Source organism: Euleptes europaea, chromosome 4 (genome assembly GCF_029931775.1).
Source record: "Euleptes europaea isolate rEulEur1 chromosome 4, rEulEur1.hap1, whole genome shotgun sequence".
Lineage (NCBI taxonomy): Eukaryota > Metazoa > Chordata > Lepidosauria > Squamata > Sphaerodactylidae > Euleptes > Euleptes europaea.
The window spans coordinates 23,208,251-23,232,905 of record NC_079315.1 but is presented as its reverse complement, the minus strand read 5'-3'; the positions used below and the strand labels follow the sequence as shown (position 1 = coordinate 23,232,905).

General features: G+C 42.9%; 1 protein-coding gene across 1 annotated transcript in view; it reads left to right on the top strand.

Annotated features, from left to right (window-relative positions):
• PSD3 (pleckstrin and Sec7 domain containing 3) overlaps positions 1 to 24,655 on the top strand; it is a 126,276-nt gene that overhangs the window by 32,533 nt on the left and 69,088 nt on the right. The gene's annotated exons all lie outside the window — the stretch shown is intronic.

Below are 24,655 nucleotides of genomic sequence, written 5' to 3'. Positions count from 1 at the left end.
TTAGCCTTATTTAGACAGGCCATTGCTGTGCCCTGGTTGCACTCTTTTAATGTTTTAGCAGAATGCATAGAGAAATGGCTCTACACCTGTCTTAAACCTTTTGGGACATTGTCAGCTACATATCAAGTCATAACTGACTTATAGCGACCCCTAGTGGGGTTTTCAAGGCAAGTGATTAAGCAGAGGTGGTTTGCGATTGCCTTCCTCTGAAGGGTCTTCCTTGGTGGTTGCCCATGCAAGCATGGACCCTGATTAGCTTCTGAGATCTGATGGGATCAGGCTAAACCATGCCACCTTCCTTCCTCCATAGTCAGATACACATTAGTTAAACAGTGCACTAAGAACATAAGAGGTGCTCTGCTGGCTCAGACCAGTGGTCCATCTAGTCCAGCATCTTGTTTTACACAGTGGCCAACCAGTTGCTCAGAAAACTGGGCATAAGGGCCAAGGTTTGATGTTACCTCCTAGCACTGGAATTAAACATGGCTAGTAGCCATTGATGGGCCTATCCTCCATGAATCTGTCCAATCCTCTTTTAAAGCCATCTATGGTCATGGCTATCACTACATCTGTGCTTATGGCTATCACTATGAAATATAGCTACCTTTCTTTCTGCAAGCCTGAGGCATAAAACAAGCCCCCAAATCTATTGATTTCACCATTATAATGCTTTTTTACTAGGGTGAGTTTTTACTAATCCAGCAAAACATCTGTGACAGTATGTTAGAGCAAACAATATTCTTTCGTTGTTGTGTGGTAAATTTTCTCCAGAAAGATACATTCTTTTAGTGGAAAAGTAACTTCAAATATCAACATTATCAGTGTTTAATAGCAATAGATATTGCCCTTTACAGTTTCAGAGTTGGTTGGCTTATTAATAGCTTCTGTTCAAAGTTGTGATATTGTGAAACACTCAGTTCCGTTGCCAGAAACTTGGATTTATCTGGAATTTGACTTGGGATACTGAATGTACCCAAAATACAATTTGTGTCCTTTTTTTTCACATGATGAAGGTACAGAATAATAAGCTCTATAAACATATACAATGTAATACACACAAGAATTTAATATAAAAATAGAACATGAAATAGAAAAATATATAAACATTTTCCTCTGTGTAGAAAGCCGGTATGTAAGGAAGAAGGGTTTTACGTGCTAGTTTCTCTGTAGAGGTTTTTTAGGATGGGGAAGAGAGACCTTTGCCTGAGACTGCTACCAGTCTGAGTAGACTATCCTGCCCTTGATGGACCAGTGGTCTGATTCAGTATAAGGAAGCTCCATGGGTGTTCATGTGCAGCCCGCCTTATAATCAGAAGCCCAGCTTTTCCTCATCTTATCCTTATGAGAACATGGGCTCTGTCTTATCTTTGCCCTTACATCTTTGTGTAAGGACATAGGAAACTTGGCAACCAACATTGCTGTCTGTAAGTGGAGCAGTAGCGTTTTTGTCATGAAAAATAAAGTTAATATAAGGTGCAAGGGGCCAGGTCTTAATACTCAACTCAGCAGTCAGTTTTTTGGGAAGGCCATTTTGGGGTAGGTATGGAGGATGATTAGGACCCCCCCTACCCCAAAATACATTCTAACCCTTCCCATGTTTTTTTCTTTAAACTGTTCAGAGAGACAGAGGACAGGTGCTTTTTACCTGATAAAATGAAGGAGTTGAATCAACTGTCAATTAATCTGCCTGCTTTTATTGTTCAGTTTCAGTGAGTGACAAAACTTGCAGGCTGTTTTCTGTTGCCTGTTCCTATCTGAATTATATATTCAGGCATTTAAATAAAAGCCACTTACTGGAGCCCACTTAAAGTTGCTAAGAGATGGTAAATGCCAAATTCCAAATGAGGAAAATGCATAATAGAAACCAAGGATTTGCATGACTTGCTCATCATTCCTTCCCCAACTCAGACCATCCATTTCAAGAAAATCAGCCTTACTCAAGTACAGCAACTGAAGCTCTAAAAAGAGTATTTTACCTTTAGCCTCTCTTTGATTCCTATAACTTAGTGAAGTAAAATGCTCACAGGTTTTTTTTTGTTTCTCCCCTGCACAATGAATGCCTAATGCACAGGGGCTCCCAGTACCTATTAGCTGTGTGTGTGTGTGGGAAGGGATTGGTCTCTGAGGCATATTTGGTGTCATCATATTTAATTCTATGAATATTTTATTCTGCTTAATTCCCAACTTGTTTCCAGACTCATTGCAAGGTGCTGGTTTTGGCCTTCAAAGCTATAAATGGCTAATCCCCAGAGGATCTGAAGGACTACCTCCACATGAATCAACCTGCCATGTTTGGCTAGACCCAGCAGAAGCCTTTTCAGACCCCACCCCTCCTAGTGCAACTACCTCCCTTTGCAAGTCAGAGTTTTTTTTACCCTACTTTTCTCCCCCATGGGATCCTAGAGTGGCTTACAACATCCTTCTCCCCTCTTTCATTTTATCTTCTGACAACAGCCCTGTAAAGTAGGTTAGATTGAGAGAGTGACTGGCCTGAGGTTACCCAGTGAGCTTCCATGGCAGAGTAGGGAGAATATGAACCCTAGTCTCCCAGATCCTGGTTGGACTCTTTCACCACTAAACCATGCTGGCTTTCCATCATCCCTGGAGGTCTTCTAGAATAGGGTGAAGACCATTCTTTCCCAAAGTGTCCTTGAATTAGATTGAGGTGGGTGGTACCTGTTAACATTGTGCTTTAAAGAAGGTTCAGGATTTTATTTTTTGCTTTGTTTGATTTTGTATATGCCATCTTTCAATACATTATAAGCTTCTTCATGGACCTCCTTGGTTGCCATGCAGTCTTTAAAAGTTTGCTAAATAAATTCTTAAAATCTGATTGTATGAAAATTGACTGTATGAAATTGACTGCTAATGAAAAACAGCAGAATTTGTTTGCTGGATCAAACCAAAGTTTAGCTAGTCTAACATCCTATTCACTATAATGGCTGGGTAGCCAGAAGTTTATAGGGCACAAAGGACATGAAGATAATGATCCTCCCCTAATTGTTTGTCTGAACATCTAGTATTTAGTCCTGAATGTGGCGTGCTACTGTAGGCTAGTGGGTGTACATTCTGTGTATAAATAAGTATTGCATGTGAGGAGGAAGGAAAATCTAAGGTCTGCTGGGACTACTGAATATTTTGTTGGCCACAGTAAAGAGAGAACAAGCATCCCAACACTGACCTGGGGTGACAGAAATACAGGACCTTCCACCCACTTGGTTGGCTACAATCACATTTGCTGCATGAAATACTGAGTCACAACAGAGGATGAAGGGATGAATTCTGAGCTGCATTCGATTTTCTTTGAAGCATTTGGGGTTTTTTTTTAGAAAAGAAGGGAAATGCATATGGGCATATTCAGAAATAGAATGCTCTGAAAGATATCAAAACCCCTCTTTGGGAACTGGGAAATCTCTAAGACAATGTCACGTGTGTTCCGGTCCCTGTGACAAATTACTCCCACTTCTATGGGGGAACAAAACAAATTTCCAAACGCATCCTCTGATGGTCCTCCCACTGATCATGCTAGAAAATTTAAGTTCCATACTGCAACTAGACAAAAGGAGGAATAGAAATACAATTTATACCATAGCTTTAACTCTCCCCCCTCTTGAACGTACATTTTTGAAATCGTTATTTCGTTAATCTGTGTTTTTGTTAGTCATCATACTTTTTAAATGACAAGAGGTGATGCTATGTGACCAGATTTAAACATTTCTCTTCCCTGGCTTGGTTGTTCCGCGACGCTGAACAGCGTAGCTTTGTTTTCAGTCAGAACGATATTTGTCACTGTCTAATTAAGCCCAAATTGATACAGCGTGGGGGACCTGGGTCCATATATTTTTTATGATATGCTAAATCCATGGGAACATTTCTTGGGGCTATGTTAAAAACAACAACAAGATTCCAAGGCTAAAATGAGTGGGGTAGTGGTCTTCTGGTTCAGAAAAAAAAACAGTCCAGGGCAGGGAAACCTCCTGGGTTAGGGCAGCGTTCATCCTGGTGTTACAATGTCATGCTTGCCGGTTTTCCCCTCTTCTCACCTGTTAGCTCTCCAGTTTTGGTTTTGTAGGAAATTGGAGAGAAGAGTGTTTGCTGGGTGAGGCACATTAGGGGAAGGCCTTGGCGTCTGTGCCGTGTTGTTGGCCCTCCATAGTAACGGTTAGGTTTAGATGTAAAATATTGCGCTCTTTGTTGTGGTTTTAATCGTTTTTATAGTTGGCATTACATATGTTGTTGAGAGCCACTCTGAGCCCTGCTAGACAGGGGGAGGCCAGTGTGGTGTAGTGGTTAAGAGCGGTGGTTTGGAGTGGTGGACTCTGATCTGGAGAACCGGTTTGATTCCCCACTCCTCTACATGAGCGGTGGAGGCTAATCTGGTGAACTGGATTTGTTTCCCCATTCCTCCTCCACATGAAGCCAGCTGGGTGACCTTGAGCCAGTCACACTCTCTCAGCCCCAGCTACCTCACAGGGTATCTGTTGTGGGGAGGGAAAGGGAAGGAGATTGTAAGCCGGTTTGATTCTCCCTTAAGTGTAGAGAAAATCAGCTTGTAAAAACCAACTCCTCCTCCTCTTCCTCCTCCTCCTCCTCCTCCTTCTCCTCCTTCTTCTTCATCTTCATCATCATCAAAAATAAATGGCAATCTGTGTGTGGCAACATAGGACTTCACCTTTCCTTTCCCTTCAGTTGTATCTAAAGGAATACCTTCTTATAATGCAATCTCCATCACCTTCTGAAAAGGCCTATCTCCAGTTGGAGATGTTAGATTTTCAGAGAGCTGTGGAAGACCTTTTTGGTTTATGACACCACAGTTAGGGATTGTTCTCCCAAAGCAGGACTTGTACCACCATGGCCAGCCCTTTGGTAGTCTTGTGTGTGTGTAAAGTGCCGTCAAGTCGCAGCCAACTTATGGCGACCCCTTATGGGGTTTTCAAGGCAAGAGACTAACAGAGGTGGTTTGCCAGTGCCTTCCTCTGTATAGCAACCCTGGACTTCCTTGTTGGTCTCCCATCCAAATACTAACCAGGGCTGACCCTGCTTAGCTTCTGAGATCGGACGAGATAGGTGGCAGATAAAAATAGAAAGGTGTAGGGAGTGCAGTGGATAAAAAGTATATGCTATGAACTATGATGTACATGGTTCAAATTTATCCTGTGTCTAAATCTAGTGGGAGGCCATAGACCCCACCATCTGAACACCTGCAAAAAAAGGAAGCTGACATACACGTGCATAGCGGCTCTCCAAGGTCTTGGTTGGAGGTCTGCTACTGGGGATCTTTAATTTGAGATGCAGGCATTGACTCTGGGAGTGAAAAGTACGTACCAATGAGCTGTGGCCCCTTAAATCAAGTTAAATCTATCAGTGAGCTGTGGCCAATTAAGTCTAACTTAATTGACTTAAGTTTGCATGACTGGTATAAGGATACTTGAGATAATATATGTGACATGCTTTAAACACTTATACCTTACATAGTTTCAAAGGGTAGCCATGTTGATCTGCAGTAGAAGAGTCCAGTAGCACCTTAGAGACCAGCAAGATTTTCGGAGTATAAGCCTTTGAGAGTCAAAGCTCCTTTTGTCAGCTATAAGAACATAAGAAAGGCTATGCTGGATCAGACCAAGACCCATCAAGTCCAGCAGTCTGTTCACACAGTGGCCAACCAGGTGCCTCTGGGAAGTCCACAAACAAGACAACTGCAGCAGCATTGTCCTGCCTGTCTTCCACAGCACCTAATATAATAGGCATGCTCGTCTGATCCTGGACAGAATAGGTATGCATCATGACTAGTATCCATTTTTACTAGTAGCCATGAATAGCCTTCTCCTCCATGAACATGTCCACTCCCCTCTTAAAGCCATGAATACCCCTCTCATCCATGAACATGTCCACTCCCTTCTTAAAGCCTTCCAAGTTGGCAGCCATCACCACATCCCTGGGCAGGGAGTTCCACAATTTAACTATGCATTGTGTGAATAAATACTTCCTTTCATTTGTTTTGAATCTCTCACCCTCCATCTTCAGCAGATGACCCTGCATTCTAATATTATGAGAGAGGGATTGTTCTCCCAAAGCTCTCACTATCTTTGACTCTTGAAAGCGTATAACCTGAAAACCTTGTTGGTCTCTAAGGTGCTACTGGATTCGAATCTAGCTTTCATACCTAGCATATGTTTGTTGTTATTACTGCTACTTCTGCAGCTCTTGATGCATGAACCCCAACTACATTTTTAAGTTGTTCGTCATGGGCTAGAAATGTTCCAAATTAAAAAAAAAAACTCACACTGAGCGATTACAGTTGATGGGAGGTCCTCTTCTTATCAAAACTTCCAAGAGTGTTTGCCTCCCAGAGAAGACTAAGCTGCAATCTGTTAAATAAAGGTTTCCAGGATATGTTCTTACTAGGGCTGTTGATTCGGTAAAAACCGAAGCGGAAAAATACCGAATAAATGCAAATTCTGTAAATTTCTGGTTTGGGTTTACTGAGTCCACAGAATCCGGGGGGCTGTCAAAGCTGAATTTGCCATTCCTGAATATCTGGCTTTCCGCAGCTCCTGCGGGGGCATTTTTACTGGTAGATGTCCCAAATTGTCAGGGTAGCTTGAAGGGACTCTCCTTGCAAGAACTTCCAAGTTTGGTAAAGATTGGGTCAGAGGGTCCGGAGTTATGGGGTCTGGAAGGGGTTGCCCCATCCTCCATTCAAATGCATTGGCAGACTCTTTAATATGATCTTATCAATGTTGGAGGAGAGTGTTACGGATTCCGTGGACTACCAAAAAAAACAAATCAGTGGGTTCTAGATCAAATCAAGCCTGAACTGACCCTAGAAGCTAAAATGACTAAACTGAGGCTGTCGTATTTTGGTCACGTCATGAGATGACAAGAGTCACTGGAAAAGACAGTCATGCTAGGAAAAGTTGAGGGCAGCAGGAAAAGAGGAAGACCCAACAAGAGATGGATTGACTCAATAAAGGAAGCCACGGCCTTCAATTGCAGGATCTGAGCAGGGCTGTCAAAGATAGGACATTTTGGAGGACTTTCATTCATAGGGTCGCCATGAGTTGGAAGCGACTTGATGGCACCTAACACACACACACTCACCAATGTATCTGAATGGAGAAACAGGGCTTTAAACGGTGGGTGGGAAAATTCACTGGGTGCCTTCATAGAGATACAGTGCGATACACTTTGTCTCTATGGAGGTGTGGGGTGAACTTACCCACCGTTTAAAGACCAGCTTCTCCATTCAGATACATTGCAAACATCACATTAAAGAGTCTGAACACAGCGACTTTGCCAATGCATTTGAATGGAGGAGGATGGGGCAACCCCTTCCAGACCCCATAACTCTGGACCCCCTGACCCAATCTTTACCAAATCTGGAGGTTCTTGCAAGGAGAGTCCCTTCTAGCTACCCTGAAAATTTGGGACCTCTACCTGCAAAAATGCCCCCGCAGGAGCCGCGAAATATATTTAATGTGTTTAAATGGCCAAATTATTCGGGAATCCCAAATTTAAAGCTGAATTCCCACCTATACTGGTATAGGGGAATTCGGCATTCGGGTTTTCCCGAATAAAAAAAAACCCAAAACCTAATTAAACTGATTTTTTTTGTTTTCAACAACCCTAGTTCTTACCCCAGTCAGAAACATGCTAAGCTGTTGTTGCTGTGGAAGGGTCCCTTTTTCTATGATGCCGGCAGGATGTGACCCACAGTAGCTTCTTCTCCTTTCTCTGCCTAATGTGAGACTCTGGGGATAAGCTGCTAGTAATCGTGGAGCCTGAACCATCCCATGTACTATACAGAAGGTAGTGGCAGGCTGCAGTGGCAAAATTCTGGACCAGACTACCGCAGATGGGAAAAGATCCAGTTTTTGAATGCTCCCTCCAGATAGAAACTCCATGCATTCAGAAAACAAGCACATCGCAAAGAAACTTGTATTCCAAATTATCCAGGAGAAATCAATATAAGCTTCTCCCTGAAGTCTGTATTTGCAAGAGAGTGAAACATTTAAAAAGATGTCCTCCCTACCCATGTGAAGTCTGAAATGGTTTAGCCCTAGGGTTGCCAACCTCCAGGTACTAGCTGGAGATCTCCTGCTATTACAACTGATCTCCAGCCGATAGAGATCAGTTCACCTGGAGAAAATGGTCCCTTTGGCAATTAGACTCTATGGCATTGAAGTTCCTCCCCTCCCCAAACCCCGCCCTCCTCAGGCTCCACCCCAAAACCTCCCGCCGATGGCAAAGAGGGACCTAGCAACCCTATTTAGCCCAGAATTCTACCATCTCATTCAGCGTGGTGTTAATTAGAATATTTATTTGCCACTTTTCTCTCCAAAGGGATACAAAGCAACATATAAAGGAAATCACAGTACAATACAAAAAAAGCCAAAGTTAAATATGAAAACAAACAGAATATCCAACTCTGCCTTGGGTTGTGTCCAAATCCAGTGGTCCAGCTTGTCCACGGCCACAAGCTAAGGGCCACGAGCCTTTTGGCTCTTGCCGTTTGGCTTGCACTTCTGGCTGCTTGCAGTCTTTATACCTGCAGACAGGAAACAGGAAGCGCAAGCAGAAGCATAGCTGAGATGGTGCAGCTGACAGCAGTGTCCTTCTCAATCTGCTATCGCTGTAAATTGGCCACAAATGGAAGATTGCTTTTGGTGCTTCCTTCTTTACTCTGTACTCGATGCTGCACTTTTAGAGCAGACCGTTCCTGAGAATGGAATTCTGATAAGACCCCTGAGTCCCCAGGAAGTTCAGCCTGGTTTGATTTTGCAGCACAGATATTAGTACTTGAATCAGCATGATGAATTGAAGATGGTATGCCACGTTCAAAGGGCAATCAATTAATGGATGGAGCTGCCTTTTGATAGTGCTGGTACCTACTTTTCTGGCATACCAAAAGCGATTTTTCAGTTCACGATGTTTGTATAGGAAAAAGAAACAAGGTGTGGATTTTGATTTGGGGATTGTGTCTTTTATTGTGTTTTATTATTTGGGATTAATGCATTCCGAGCAACACAGTTTTTAATGGACTGTAGGTCTTCATTCCAACCAACCGTGGATCTCTCTGTCTCTTACAGAGAAGCAGCACTTGATTGCAAATATAGCTGGTTTAAGATTTATGAGGAAAGAAGACATAATAGCCAATTTGACTTACACACAGGAAAATGGTGCATATTAGCTCAGTTCATTATTGATTATTAATACTTCTTTTTAAAGGCAAACACATTTACTTGGATAATTGAATAGGCTATGTATAGTCAAGTAACTGTCCAATCATTTCCCCCCAACTTTTCTCTTATTATAGTTCATTTCCCAATTACAGTTGATTCTCTGTTTCTAACACAGGGGGATTGGTAAAAGCCAGTTGAGTTCAAAATACAACAGTATATTACCTTGGTTCCTTAGATACTTGACCTCAGGAAATGTACTATTCATCTCTGGAGAAAGAAGACAGTATCTAGAGAGTTAGTAATTTCTAGTGAACTTTCATGATCGTCTAGAAAATATTTTACATTTATTCAAAGGATTGGCCCATTTTATCATCACTGTTACCCTGTGAGGGGTTAGGCTGAGAGGGGATAATAGGCCCCACAGCTGTCCAGAAGCTAAATTGGGATTGGAACTAATTTCCCAGTCCAAGTTCACCCCCTATAGCACATTTGCTTTTGTTGAGCCAGCGTGGTGTAGTAGTTAAGGTGTCAGACTAGGACCTGGTAAAACCATCTTCAAATCCCACTCGTGCCATGGAAGCTTGCTGGAAGACCTTGGGCTCGTCACACATCTCAGCCCTGACCCTGGCTAGTGTTTGGATGGGAGACCTCCAAGGAATACCAGGATCGTGAAGTGGAGGCAGGCAATGGCAAATCTCTTGCCTTGAAAAACCTACTGGGTCGCCAGACGTCAGCTGTGACTTGATGGCAAAAAAAAAAAAAAGTGGTACGACCTCATGGCTGGACAGCCTTTCTATTGTTCAGGTAACTATTTTATTGAGTCTTTACATTTGGAGAGCCAGCATGGTGTAGTGGTTAAGAGTGGTGGTTTGGAGCGATGGACTCTAATCTGGAGAACCAGCTTTGATCCCCCACTCCTACACATGAAGCTGGCTGGGTGACTTTGGGGTAGTCACAGCTCTCTTGGAGCTCTCTCAGCCCCACCTACCTCACAGGGCGTCTGTTGTGGGGAGAGGAAGAGAAGGTGATAGTAAATTGGTTTGATTTTTCCTTAAATGATAGAGAAAGTCGGCATATAAAAACCAACTCTTCTTCTTCTATCTAGTTGGGATTTCATACTCTCCCAGCATAAAGGTTTGAAGACCAATAATAGTACTAGGGGAAAAAAGAGTTTGCATGGTAACAATGACAACCACCCCCATGGAGACCCTGATGAATTTGTCACTGTGTACCTATCAAAATGTTACTCTGTGATGACACCCCCCCACACACTAGGCACACACGTCAGCCACCAGTCAACATGTGGCAGTGGCAGGAACACCGAGATGATATAATGGTGTAATCCATTCTATACTGTCTCCCACACAAGGAGGCTGCCAGGAAGAGTCCACAAGCTCCCTCCTCCATGCGTGCAGGGGACTTGATGCAAAGCTTCCCAGTTAAACTCTGATTCACCAAGGCCCATGCATTTGAATGCCTTTTGATCAAACTGGGAAGTTCTGCATTGAACTGGGAGGAGCAGTCTCTGGTATGTGATTGGTAAAGGCTATAAAGAGCTGCACTCACCCATCCCAGAAAAGGCAGTAATATAGTCAATGAGTGATTAGTACCTAGACCAATAGAGTCATTCTACCTGATTTCTATGTTCCCTAGGATATCTTTCATATTGCCCAGTCTTCATTGGCTCATGCAGTCATGTTTATCTGCCTGTTAGACTGTGGAATTCTTTGAGCCAAGAGGATTATCCAACTTAATCTTCTGAAGACTTGTCAGGGGTGCTGTAGTGAGGAAGAGTAACTAGGTGAAATTGTTCTCCTTTTCCATCAGTGGTGCTTCGATTGAGGCCTGAAATTCCATTGGTTGAGGAATGGTGCTACCCTAGTTCCTTTGCCTCACTGCAGGTCACGTGACTTTTTATCCACATACGTTTTGCAACCTTTAATGTCATCTGCATTTTCGAGGCCATGGGGGCTACTGGTGGAAGGGAAAGGGTGGGAAAGAGCTTGGTTTGCATATGTCCCTGTGTCTACACAGATCTAGCGCCATATGCTTTAATCTGAGATGTTTGCTTTTACTTCACTGCTCAGATTGCTGTTTGAATTTATTGTTTTTATTGGCAAACTACTGCTTTTAATTTTTACGGCTGGTTATTGCTGTAGTAGTTAGGCTTGCCAGTCCCCGTTTGGGGCAAGACATCCCACATCTCCAGGTCTCAATGCCTGCTGCTGCTTGGAATGGCAACAGGACACACACACACAAAGTGGCATCACGTGTGCCATTATGTCACTTCCAAGTAAAACCCGGAAGCAACAGAAGTGATGTAATGGTGTACATGACAGAAGGGATTTAATGGTGTACATGAAATGATACCCTCCCATGTCCCCACCTCCAAGCATCCTGCTGGTTGCCAACTCTGGCAGCCCTCGTCAATTTGCATTATTTGCATTATTTGCAGTATTTGCATTACTGCTGCATGCTTAGGATTCTTTTTAAGATCAGTGCTTTTACATCTATCCAGTTAGACAACTAGATAAGTATTGTTTGAATCTCAAACCTCTTAAATGTTTCCCTATTATTCACTGAAGGGAGCCACCTTGTCTGCACTTACCTGGGGTCATGCCCATTGAACTCAGTGGAACCTGCTGGTGAATAAAAATGCACTGCAGTGTGCTGTTAAAAAGGTAAAGGTCCCCTGTGCAAGCACCAGGTCATTTCTGACCCATGGAGGTGATGTCACATCCCAACGTTTACTAGGCAGACTTTGTTTGCGGGGTGGTTTGCCAGTGCCTTCCCCAACCATCTTCCCTTTATCCCCAGCAAGCTGGGTCCTCATTTTACCGACCTCGGAAGGATGGAAGGCTGAGTCAACCTTGAGCCGGCTACCTGAAACCGACTTCTGTTGGGATCGACTTAGACTTGATAACACATTAATTTTCAAGTCCCATCCTTCACCAGGAAACTAAACAGAGAGTTTGCTGAATCAGCAATCTGTCCTCCATTCTTTGAAACCGGGATGATTGTTTCATACTGATCAATATTATACACCTTCAAGTTCTTTGGGTGGTACAATAGAATGTAACGGCAAGGCAGAGTTAAATAGTAGAATTGTGAATTCACCAAAACAAGATGCCCACTTGGCTGTCAGATATGATGCTGCGCATGCTCAAGGAAAGCCAAAAGAGAGAACAGCTGAAGGCTGTAATGTTATCAGCTATTTCCATATCATGCATGAAACATGTTCTGATCCTATTACAGGACACCATTTTAGTGTTTGGCTTCTTGGGCAAGCAAAGAAGATAAAGAAGTTGCTACTGGGTATCACTGACCTCTTTTTATGCTGCCGGTGGTTGGAAGTAGTGCGAGACATCAAAATTTAGCATCGTTGATCAACTTCAGACTACTAAAATACCTCAGAAATTGTTGCCACGCTCTTGTACTATTATAAAGCCAGGCAACAATCCAGTAGCTGCTACTGCTGAAGTGTTTGTATTTACATTTCTTCTGGCATCATCCTTTGTTGAACTAAAAATTACTAGATTTTTTCTTTTCTTTTCTTGCTTTTAAATGTAATTTTCCTTTCGGAAGTATATAAACTTATCCGCTATCATTAAGGTTTTCTCTATTGTAATAAAACTGTTCAAACATGTTACTTAGTGTGGGCTTTTTAAAAATTAATGTTTATTTTTGTTTTGTCACTTGACTCGAGCTGAAAAAAATGTTAACAATGGGTTCCATTCCTTTTGTTTGTAGAAAATAGAGCCATTATAAAAGCTAAGAAGGTAGAGTTTCTTCCACTCTGCATCACAAAAGCCATATAGGATTTCTCTTCACAATGCAGGGCAGGTCTTTACAGCCAGTGTCATGATTTAACATCTCTGGGTATAAAGTTCCATTCATCTGAGCTAATTTAGATATCCAGTTCATCCTAATTTATACAAATGGCTTGGGAAACATCCAAGACATTTGGAAGACCAGACTTTAAGAGTAGTGCTTTCCCTAAGGCATTTTCTCTATGCATAGCCTTATGTGGGCCAGGACTTGCATGTCTTGTGGAAGGCTTTTCTCCCAAAGAAGCTTCCCTGTGCTTAAGGATCATTGGATAAGGTATGGACAGGGTTATGAAGGAGCAGGGCCTTTAGGTAGTTATCTCCAAGGTACCAGTATGATCTATGTGCAGATGTGTGTACCTGGATATACATCTGAAGAAGTGAAGGCTTGACTTGTGAAAATGTATGCTGGTCAGTCTTAAAGGTGCCACTTGATTTCTGTTTTACTAAGCATTTTAATAGAGAGCCAGCGTGGCCTAGTGGTTAAGAGCAGAAGACTCTAATCTGGAGAACCAGGTTCGATTCGCCACTCCTCCATGTGAAGCCTGCTGGTTGACTTTGGGCCAGTCACAGTTCTCTCAGGACTTTCTCAGCCCACGCAGAGGCAGGCAATGGCAAACCACCTCTGAACGTTTTCTTGCCTAGAAAACCCTGTGGGGTTGCCGTAAGTCAGTTGTGACTTGATGGCACATACACAGAAAAGCATTTTAACGATATGGAAGTATAGTTTTAAGGCTTTAGAATTGTGTTTTGTAGCTGGCCGTTGGTGATGTTAGAATGATGTTGCTGTTTTATGAAAAAATTCAATGTCATGTATCAAACCACACATTTTTTCTAACAGAATGGCATTTCCGTAAGTGAAAAAGGAGGCAGTGGTTTCTGCTGATTCCCCCTCTCACCACAGACCTCCGATGCTATTCTTGAGGGTACCCCCAGAAACTGACTCTCAGGAGACTCAGTGACTTGCAGCAGAAGGGTGGAGCTGGAAAGCCCCACTTCTCAAAGTTTGCACATGGTTGGATATACATCAGTGCATGCCAGTACATTTTCTTTGTCCATCTGCTGTTCTTACACACACTTCACAATCGTACTACTCAGACTCTGAGTCACACGTCCCATCCCACATGCCTTTCACAAACTTTGTATGGTTGTGATGGTGTTGCCTTTTTTCTCTGCCCCCCTTTCCATCAACAGCCCCATCTGTCCCAAGGTCTTGTGTGCTGCCAGATTCTTATAACACCTCAGCAGCTGAGCTAAGGTGTAGGGAAAGCTCAGTTGAATACACTGAAGCTAGAGCTATCATATCTAACAATGAGGGAGAGAGTTAATTAACCTCAGAATCTTGTTTTTTACCTCGAGTTGTTTTATTACGTTTGCCTAGTTTGGGGGGCAGATTGACAACTCACCATTTTCTTGGTATCATTCATATCACAATATAGGGTTGTCAGCTCTGGCTTGGGAAATTCCTGGAGATTTGGGAGTAGTTACTGGAGAGGGCAGAGTTTGAGGAGGGGAAGGAGCACATTAGGGTTGCCAGTTCCAGATTGTGAAATACCTGGAGATTTTGGAGGTGGAGCATGAGAAGGTCAGGGTTTGGGGAGGGACTTCAATGGGATATAATGCCATAGCGTCCACTTTCCAAAGTGGCCATTTTCTCCAGGTGAACTGATCTCTGTTACCTGGAAATTAAGTTGTAATCCTAGGAGATCTCCAACCACCCTCTGGAGATTGGCAGCCCTGGAGCACATCCAGGATGCCATGTCACTAGGACTTCTGTTTCTCTTAAACTCTGTGATATACTACAGAGTTTGCCCTCTGAGGCTGCCATTTCTTCCAGGGGCATTGATTTCTGTAGTCTGGGGATGTGTAATTCTGGGAGAACACGCCCCATCTTAAAGTTGGTAATCATATTGCAACTCTATATTTGTCCCTTCAGAAAAAAAATTATACTGAATTTAATTGGCCTCACTCCAGGATAAGTGTCATAATCTGAAATCTCATTAGTCTCTCTTTACCATTGTAAGAATGCTAAAACATGTAACTGGTTTGCTTAAAAACTGATTGTTGAGTTATGTTGATTGTAATTCTCTTTCAACCAAATTGGGGATGATGAAATATAAATTTGTCAGTTAAAAATTCTTTGCCTATCTGGATGGGCCATGAAAGAAGACTTGAGTCTGTATTGGGAGTATGGTGGGATAAATATTCTTTAAAAAATAATTTTAAAGAAGAAATTTAAGACTTAATATTGCAACGCACATATATATTAGCCATTCAGTGAAATTTATCAAAGAGTTATATCAGGGGTCCAAACCTTTTTCAGCTTGCAGACACCTTCAGAATTCTGATATAGGGTGGCGAGCGCAGCCACAAAACGGCCACCACAGTCTAGAGGAGGCAATGAACCAGTTTTTGCAAAGCTTTCCTGCCTGGTCAGCAACTGTGATATGCTGTCGAGAAATAAGTGCACATTGCGGGAAAAAAAACACCTACAATTCAGTGCAGCGTCCTATAAATTCTTTAAAGCATGGTTTTAGTAGTTCTCTGGATTAAACCCTGCACAGACAACTGGTCTGTGGCTATGCCTCAAAGAAATATCACAGCATTATTTTTAAAGGTCACAATTTGTATCAAGCATTGAGAGACCAAACTGTGTTTGCTGTCTGGCTTCGAGAATCATGCACAGAGCCTTCTAAAACAGCAGTTGTTTTTAGGGCGGCACAAGACGTTACCCTGTCTGCACAGCTGGTGCCAAAAAGAGTGACTCTGGGTGATCCTTCTCCTTCTAATGCATAGCAATGGAATAAATTGTGTATCCCCCCCCCCCAGTAGCCAGTGAAATGGAGTGAGTTGGGAGAAGTGTTACACCATACATTTCATTACTAAATGTGATGGGGAAGGAGAGGTTTTGACAGGAAGCTGTTTTTGGTAATACCTGGAATCTCCCTCAGGTCCGATGTCTCTTCTGTTTTGCATTCTGATGGTCCATGATGAGCAGAAATGTGATGCGCCCCTCTCTGCCTCTCACTTGGAATGCAACTAAAAATACTTGGCTTGGAAACAGACTCCACTTCCCCATAATGTACAAATGCAGGCCCTTGGGTGAATCGGAGTTTGTTTACCCCCCACAAGATGGGGATCCTTCCCTAGCTTGTGAGGTGTACATAAACTCCAATTCACCAAGGTGCCTACATTTGTATGTCACTGTGAACCAGTATTTATTTTAAACCTGGAATCCTAATCACTCTCTGTACCAGGAGGATGGAGAGAGGGGGGCGCTCAGGCATGAGAAACAAGCAGCATTTGTGCCTGGCATGGCAAGCTGTGTCTTAGTGTGATGGCTGAAGAAAGCCTAAAGGTTTTGGGTCTGTATCACTGATTGAGTAGGCGCAGGTAGAATAACTAAATCCAGAATTTAAATTGGATTTTTAATTTTAATAATATAAAATACGAATACATCCAGAAGATGTTGTTCTGTAACTTCCTAGGAAATCTAAGCTGATAATTAGAGAGTTCTCTGTTCTTTTGATAGCAAAGATATATTTAAAAGCCTTCCGGTGTTACTAAGAAGCAGTATGGCTTTGAATAACAATTTTGTTTACAATCCTGACTGTGCAAGCAAAACACTTGTACGTGTTCAATAGTATCAGACAATAGTTTTTTTTTTAAAGATAGGTACGATTGGTTAGAGTACCCCAAGGTGTGGTGATGTACACTAGCTTAGAGTGCCCTTATAAAGAGAATAGATTATTATTCGTAAAATTATCTATCAATGGAACGGAAGGCGGCAAGGAAGACCGTGGACCACTGATGTGATGTGCTTTCATCCATCAGTACCTTTAGCAGGCAGGATGGCACATTCTGCATTAACTTCCATCTCCACATAATCTTCAGTGAGGTATGGGAGAAGGTGCCGCCTCAGTCCTAAGTGCTTCAGCACCTTTAAGCGCAACAGCAGCTCCCCAAAGTGCTCCCATGTGGGTTAAACAGGAAACTTCTCCTACTGAGGCTCCAGCGTCTTGATTTGTGGGTTATTTCCTTCCATCATCGGGTAGGCAGGACCAATTCTTTTGACTTCCTGTCTCCCCCTGGTGGGAAATAGCCTGCAAAACCTCAGTTACAGTCTTGCCTAACTATCAACAGGAATGAAGCTCCTTGATAAAAAACATGTAAACATAATTGACGACAACAACCACAGTAATAAGACCAAGGAGGACTGAACTGGTTGAAAACGGTCATCTCAGGAACCTAACTCGAAAATTTTTCCAGAACCTTGACCTTAACGTTTCCGCCTTAACTAAGAATTCTAACCTATGCCTTCGCCTCAGGAGAGAAGGAGCATTCACGGTGAGTAAACAATGCTCCATTCTCCTACTGAGGCTCCAGCGTCTTGATTTGTGGGACCTCCAAGAGCTCCCAACTGGTGGGTAGAGCACCCTATTCCACCACGTGCTGAAGAACTCTACGGCCAAAGGCCGCTTGAGCCGATGCCCACGTGTTAACCCTATAATGTTTAACGAAGGTAGAAATAGATGCCCCGGTAGCGGCTTTGCAAATTTCTTCAACCCGGGCCTGTCTATCGAAGGCCGCTGATGAGGCCGCGCTACGCAGGGAGTGAGCAGTTATTCCCTGTGGTGCTATAACTCCCTAGGCCTTATATGCCTGTATGATGCAGAGTCTAAGGGTATGACTAATAGATGCTGCCGACATCCTTTTGCCCTTACTGGGATTGCTGATACCAATAAACATATAATCAGTCTGACAGATGTCAGCGGTTCTGTCTATGTATATATGTAGAGCCCTACGTAAATCAAGGTAAGCCAGGCCTGTTCCTTTGATCCTGATGGCTTAGGACAAAAGGAAGGTAGGTTGATTTCCTGCGACCTGTGAAAGGGAGAACTTATCTTTCGAGTAAAGGTAGGGTCTGGTATCAGAACCACTTTGTCCTTATAGAAGGTACATAAACCTTCACGAATGGACAGAGCTCTGATTTCGGAAACCCGTCACACAGACGTGATTGCAATCTGGAAAAGGACCGTCATCTGAAGGAACTTCATGTCTATGGTACATATGGGCTCAAAGGAAGCCTTTGTGAGGGCTCTAAGGACCAAATTGAGGTTCCATGAGGGAAAACGGTGTATAACCGGTGGTTGAGTCTGAGAGACACCCTTTAAAAGATGACGTGCTGGTGCCTGGAAATAGGTACCCTATCCAGTTCTGGAATAACTGTGGCCGTCGCTGCTATCTGTCTCCTTAAGGTTGAGGCTAAGAGTTTAAGCTGTAGGCCTTCCTGTAAAGAAAAAATCAGTACCCTCTGAATGCCCGGATGGAGTGGGTCTACCTTCTTCCATCTGGCCCATCGGACAAATGCTTTCCACGACGCATTGTATATGAGTCAAGCGGAGGGTCTGCAAGCCACTAAGATGGTGATCACTATCTCCAGATCAGACTTCACCGCTCCAAACCACCGCTCTTAACCACTGCACCACACTGGCTCTCCTTGCATGAGACGTGCCTGGCAACTTCTGCAGTAGCTTATAGCACCCAAAAAAGACTACGTTTGCTGAATTATTACTCTTCCACATTACTGTTACTGCTGCTGTTCTTGCCTTTACTGCTGTCATTTTTTTTACTGTTTTTACTGTTTTTATTGTTTTGTTATTGTTGCTGGCTTCCCCCCCTTACTTTGGTGGTTCTGTTAAATAATTTTGACACCATGGAGGGTTTTTTTTTTTTTTAACCAAAAAGCAGAATATGTTTTACGTTGAAAAAGTCGAAATGGCTGACAGTTGGACATGCTGTGGACAAGGCAGAACGCCTGTGTCCATGAAATGCATCTTTAGAGAAGAAATAACACTTATACCCACCAAAAATATTTAGAAGAACTTGACAGCATGGTTGGTAATTAACCACTTTAAAGGGCCAGCAGCACTGCTGCTGAACATCATTCTGCAGAGGAAATGTCTAGTATTGACCAGCCAACTCCAATTAAGCCAAACAACTAGACCAAACAGGTAGATAATTATTGTCCAAAAATACTTCACTAACACCCCTTGTTTGAAGTAATCCAGTTTTGCCAATTACAACCACTAAGGCAATAGTTGAAACTGCTGGAAAAAAGCCACAGGTAATCAAATTTCTTTATCAAAGAACCAGAACAATATGTGTGGAAGAGCCTTAGTGTAAAATATATCACACCAACAAAATGACCTGTTGGGTCATGGACAAGGTTCAAGGAATGCTATGTTTGTTTCCAACAACAGACAGGCAGATACTTCTGTAAGTGCCACAAGCAGAACATGAAGGAAATATCCCTTCCAGTGTCCATTCACTGCATACTTATTACTTATTGTAAGAGTTTCTGGGTACCACTTACTAATAAAGAACTCACAACAACCATTATTTGGGCCACAGAAATGTTGTGAATTATCAATCAATGTGTCCTTTAAGAGAGTCCAGAAACTATAGCTGGTACAGAGTGCTACTGCAAAAATGCTATCTGGAGTGGGTCATAGAGACTATGTCACTCCCGTCTTGTTTCATCGGCACTGCTTGTGGGCCAAATTCAAGGTGCTGGTGTATTGTCCTTTTAAATCCTATTCGGCCTGGGACCTGCATACCTTGAGGACCACCTACTCCTCTGTGAACCTACCTGACCATTATGATAATCTTCAAGGGCCCTGCTTTGGGTGTCTCCGTGATCCGAGGCTAGACAAGTGGTAACCTGAGAATGGGCCTTTTCAGTTATGACATCAAAATTATGGAATTCTTTCCCCTGGGAAATTCCTCTATCCCCTCCTGCCCATCGTTGTCTTTAGCCAGTGGGTGAAGACTATTCTGTTTCATCCAGCATTCCTTTTACTTACCCCCCTTCTTGTTTATTTCTAATTCCTGGTCTAATATATGTGTATGTTTTAAAGTTTCTTTTTAATGTCCTTTTAATTGTTGTATGCAGCGTTGAGGGCCCTAATTGGGTAGAAAGATGGGATACAAATGTGTTAAATAAATTAAATAAGTGTCAATTATTAGTCAAAATAAGTTGTATAACTTCAGTTATGCACATGGGCTTTCCTATACTGGCTGTTCATTGATCTCTCACTCCAAGTTTGACATAGTTTGGCTCTTGAATTTAAAAAGGTGGCTGACAATGAGATAAGGTGGCCTACTGAGATACTTTCTATTCCTTGGCTCCATCATCAACCAAAAGGGAGAGTGCAGCTAAGAAATTGAGATTGAGACTGGGAAGGGCAGCCATGAAGGAGCCAGAAAAGATTATGAAGTGTAAGGATGTGTCACTGGCCACCAAGATTAAGTTAATTCATGCCATCACATTCCCTATTACTATGTATGGGTGTGAAAGCTGGACATTGAAGAAAGCTGATAGGAAGAAAGTAGATTCCTTTGAAATGTGGTGTTGGAGGAGAGTGTTACGGATACCATGGACTGCCAAAAAAAACAAATCAGTGGGTTATAGATCAAATCAAGCCTGAACTGACCCTAAAAGCCAAAAGGACTAAACTGAGGCTTTCACTTTTGGGGCAAGTTGCTAGAAATGAGTGTTTCGAACCCATTGGGGAGAGTGAAAAGAGAAGTGTGTTTCTTTATTTTCGGTCCCTGATGGGGACCAAAAGTAGCTTATGACATCATTCTCCTCTCCTCTCCTCCACTTTGTCTTTATAACAGCCTTGTGAGGTAGGTTAGATTGAGAGAAAGTGACTGGGTCAAGGTCACTCACCAAGCTTCCACGGTGGAATGGGGATTTGAACCTGGGCCTTCCAAATCCTCATTGGTCTCTCTGATCATTGCATTGCATTGGGGGAATGTATATGGAAGAGAGAATTGGGAAACGTGGAAAAACAGAAAATGATGCAGTGAGCTGGGCTTTGGGGAGAGATATTGAAGTAAGGAAATCCGAAAGATCCTTTAGCTCTATGCAAGAAAAGATCCTTTCCTTTACATCTTAGCCCCCTTAATTTTGTGCTTACCGTTCCTGTGCCCTAGCAAGGAAGTCTGGAAAGGGGAGGAATAAAAATCCCTCTTGCCTCTATATAAACAGTCTTTAGAACTGGCCCTGAAAAGAAAAGAAAGTGCCTCTCTTGGCTAACCTTCCATTAACAGTAGTCAGTTAAGTAACCTCTATACAAACTCTAATTTTATGACAGGTGGTGTAGCTTAATGAGGTTGCCTGTTCAAATCTCATTCTTGCCACAAACCCTTAGTGGGGCTGAGATAAGCCACTTTAAACCTTGAAAGCGCTACATAAATGCTAAAGGTTACTATAAACAGGAAGATTGTGGTATTCCTTTAGTAAGGAAAGGGAGAGAAACTGATTCAGCTAGAAAGAGAGGCTGCTGGGAGCATTACAATGTCTACCATAAGAGTTTAAGAAGAGGTCCATCTAATGGTCCATCTAGTCTAGCATCCTGTCTCAACAGTTACTCTGAAAGGCCAACAATATGACATGGAGGCCAAGGCCATCCCCTGATGTTGCCTTCTGGCAATGATATTCAGAGGTTTACTGCCCTTTAGTCACCATGGCTAGTAGCCACTGATAGACCTCTCTTCCATGAATCTGCATAATCTCCCTTTAAAGGCATCTGTATCTGTGACCATCACTGCATTCTTTTTTAAATATTATTTAGAAAATGCATGTGCCAACTCTCCAGAGACCTTCTTGAGGCAGCTCACAAGTAGAAATAATACCCTAAAATAATAGAAACGACAACATAAATGTTAATATTAAAAACAAGTCATTAAAAACAGCATAAAATGACATTGGTCAACATTAATAATAGAGTCCTTGGCCTAGAAGCAAACCATAAAAATGGCTAAAAAAAGACAGAACCCCAAAAGTATCCCAACTTCATTTTTCTCAGTGCTGATTGTGCAGATTACTCTCTGAGCGTGTGCCAGCTTCTGTCAATCACAGGAGTGACCATTCCCTTCCTGCGAGCCTGCCTGTCTTAATTCAGGGCAAAGTTGCTTTAAGAACGTAAGAAGAGCTTGCTGGATCCCACCAGCGGTTCATCTAGTCCAGCATCCTGTTCTACACAGAGGCCAACCAGTTGCCCTGGAAGGCCAGACAAACCACAGCACAGAAGCCAAGGCCCTCCCCTGCTGCTGCCTTCCAGCATCGATATTCAGAGGTTGGCTGCCTGTGTAGATGGAGGCTTTGCTCATGTGTATTATGAAGAAGGCTGCTTGGAGTCAGACGAAGGGAGCAATCCTAAGTAGGCCAACTCAGAAGTCTCATTTTATTCATTGGGGTTTTCTCCCAAGGAAGTGTTCTTAAGATTGCTCCAGAATGGAAAGAGAGGAATGTTGTGAGCTGTATTTCCTAATACTTTGTCAGAGTGTCCTCCAGCAAATACAGTTCTCTTCATGAGACTGTGAAGGAAAGCTGGGTTCATTGAAAGTCTGGAATCTCTACAAACACCCTGGGCAATTGTTTTCCAAATGGATGCAGCTTTTCTGTGAGCCCTTCAGGTGTTCTACAAATGCCCCTTCTCTAAATACAGTGACTGGGGGAAACGTACATCATTGTAAAGGATGAACTGCTGGATCCTTTCTGGAAAATAAGTACCCTGTAAGTAAGTGAATATTTATTACGGTCCTAGACTAGAATGCTGTTATATACAGAAGTACCCTGTCCTGTTTCTTTTCTGTTAGCATAAGCAATTCAGTTAGCTACATCACCCCTCTGTGCTGGAGAGTCATTGATGATGGCAGTATTGGTGAAATCGTTTTTACAGTCCTATCAGACCTCATCTACTTCCCCCACCCCTGTGTACCTATGTTTAAAATTTACAAACATGCTTATCCTTGCATACCTTTCCAACGCTGCAGGAATGAAAAGCGAGATGTTGTTGTGTATATAAGTCTCCTCTGCTCATTGGATGAATGACCAAGGCCTGAACTCTGTACCCTACCACCTTCATATATTCCTTACGGTTTTGCTTTACCTACCATATTTCTGTCAGTTGTGTAGGGGATAATGATAAAGGGGCCTTTGGCAGGCAGCACTTTCTGAAGGTATTTTTGGTATGTCTCTTGAGCATCCACAAAATTGCTCAAGGAACAAACCAGTCCTGGGAACAGATGCTGGTGGTATTCAACAGCCTCGTCTACAGTGGCTTCTGAAGCAAAGTGTTTTAATAACCTGACTGTACAGTTGCCTAAAATTTTTTTTGCAGTGGATCTCGTATTTCTTAAACAATAGCAGCAGTGGAAACAAAGTCAGCAGCATTTACAATTGGGAGAGTCCAGTTATGGGAGTGGTATGTGTGGAAGGGCAGTGGTGTGCCCCAAGACTAATGCAGGTATATACAAGATTACAACCTTTCTTTAAAAGTACCCTGATCACCTGCTCGAAAGACCAAACCAGGATAACGATTGATCAGGGACGGTGACTCTCTGATAGGGGCTCTCTACCATAAATAGGTCAGTGGGAGCCCAAGCCCTTCCTGGCTTTTGGGACCACTTTTCTAGCCATCTGCTGCTCAACTTTTCCTGCCTTTTACCCACCTCAACCATTGCAACCGGCTGCCACTCCCTCTGTGTGCTAGGCGTAGTAGAGATCATTCTCATCTGAGTTTGGTTGCTATGGTAACATGCAATCTGCTATGTTCTGGGTCTCCAGGAGCTAGCAGTGAATATGGTGTGTGTGTGTGGGGGGGCTTTGTAGCATTTAGGTAAACATCACCTTTACCTTATATGGAACTTCCCGTTCTGCCTTTGGAAGCTGTGATTGGGTGAAGCCCGTTCCTCCCAAGCCAAGGGGCTTACGGGTTGCGTTGGTTGGCGAAACGGCTTGGATTGGACTGACAGCCTATGCGGGCCCTCTACGTTTTTGCTTTTCGTTCACTTTCTGCTGCTTTGAAGGCAGAATTGGCTGCAACGTGGAGTCTTGCTTAGAGTTAGTTTGGAAATAACGGTAGTAGTAACATGCATACCTTTTGCATTTCTGTTCCCAGTGGGAACACAGGTAAATTGCAGGGCCATATGCCTGCCTGAATGCATCTGAGATATCAAAAGGAACATATCTAATCAGGTGATCTATGTAGCCTACAAACTGGTCCCTCCACACTGTATGAGCTGTATAGCTAGAGGTGGGCTGTGTGTGCTTACCAAGAAGTAACAGCATAGCACTCAGTGGCACTTTATAATTTTTTTTTCTTTTAAAAAAATTAAATTTATGTAATGATTTATGTTCCTTCTGTAATCAACCCTGTAAAAGAAATCATTACCAGCATTTTGCAGCTTTGATGCGGGGAGATGGTAGCTTGTCCCAAAAACATCTTGCAGAAGTGAGATCTGAACTGGGGGTTTCCTAGCTCTGTTTCCTATGCTACCCTAGCTCTTTTTTGCAAATATGCATAAGATTGGGCTGTAACCCTTCGTTTTAGTGAAGGATGCAGCATATTGCTGTCTGTGCAGCGGATTTTTTTTTTTAACAGGCTGCCGTTCCCTATGATGTTTTGGAATCTGCTAGCATTGTCGCTACCTGGCAGTCTCCTCCTCGAGGCTTTAATTCCTGGCGTCTTTATTTTATTACAGCTGGTGAAATCGTTTTGACGTGCCTCTTACCAGAGTACAAGTGTTGCCTGTCTGCAGTCGAAAATGAATTGCTTTTCATTTGGCCTTTTG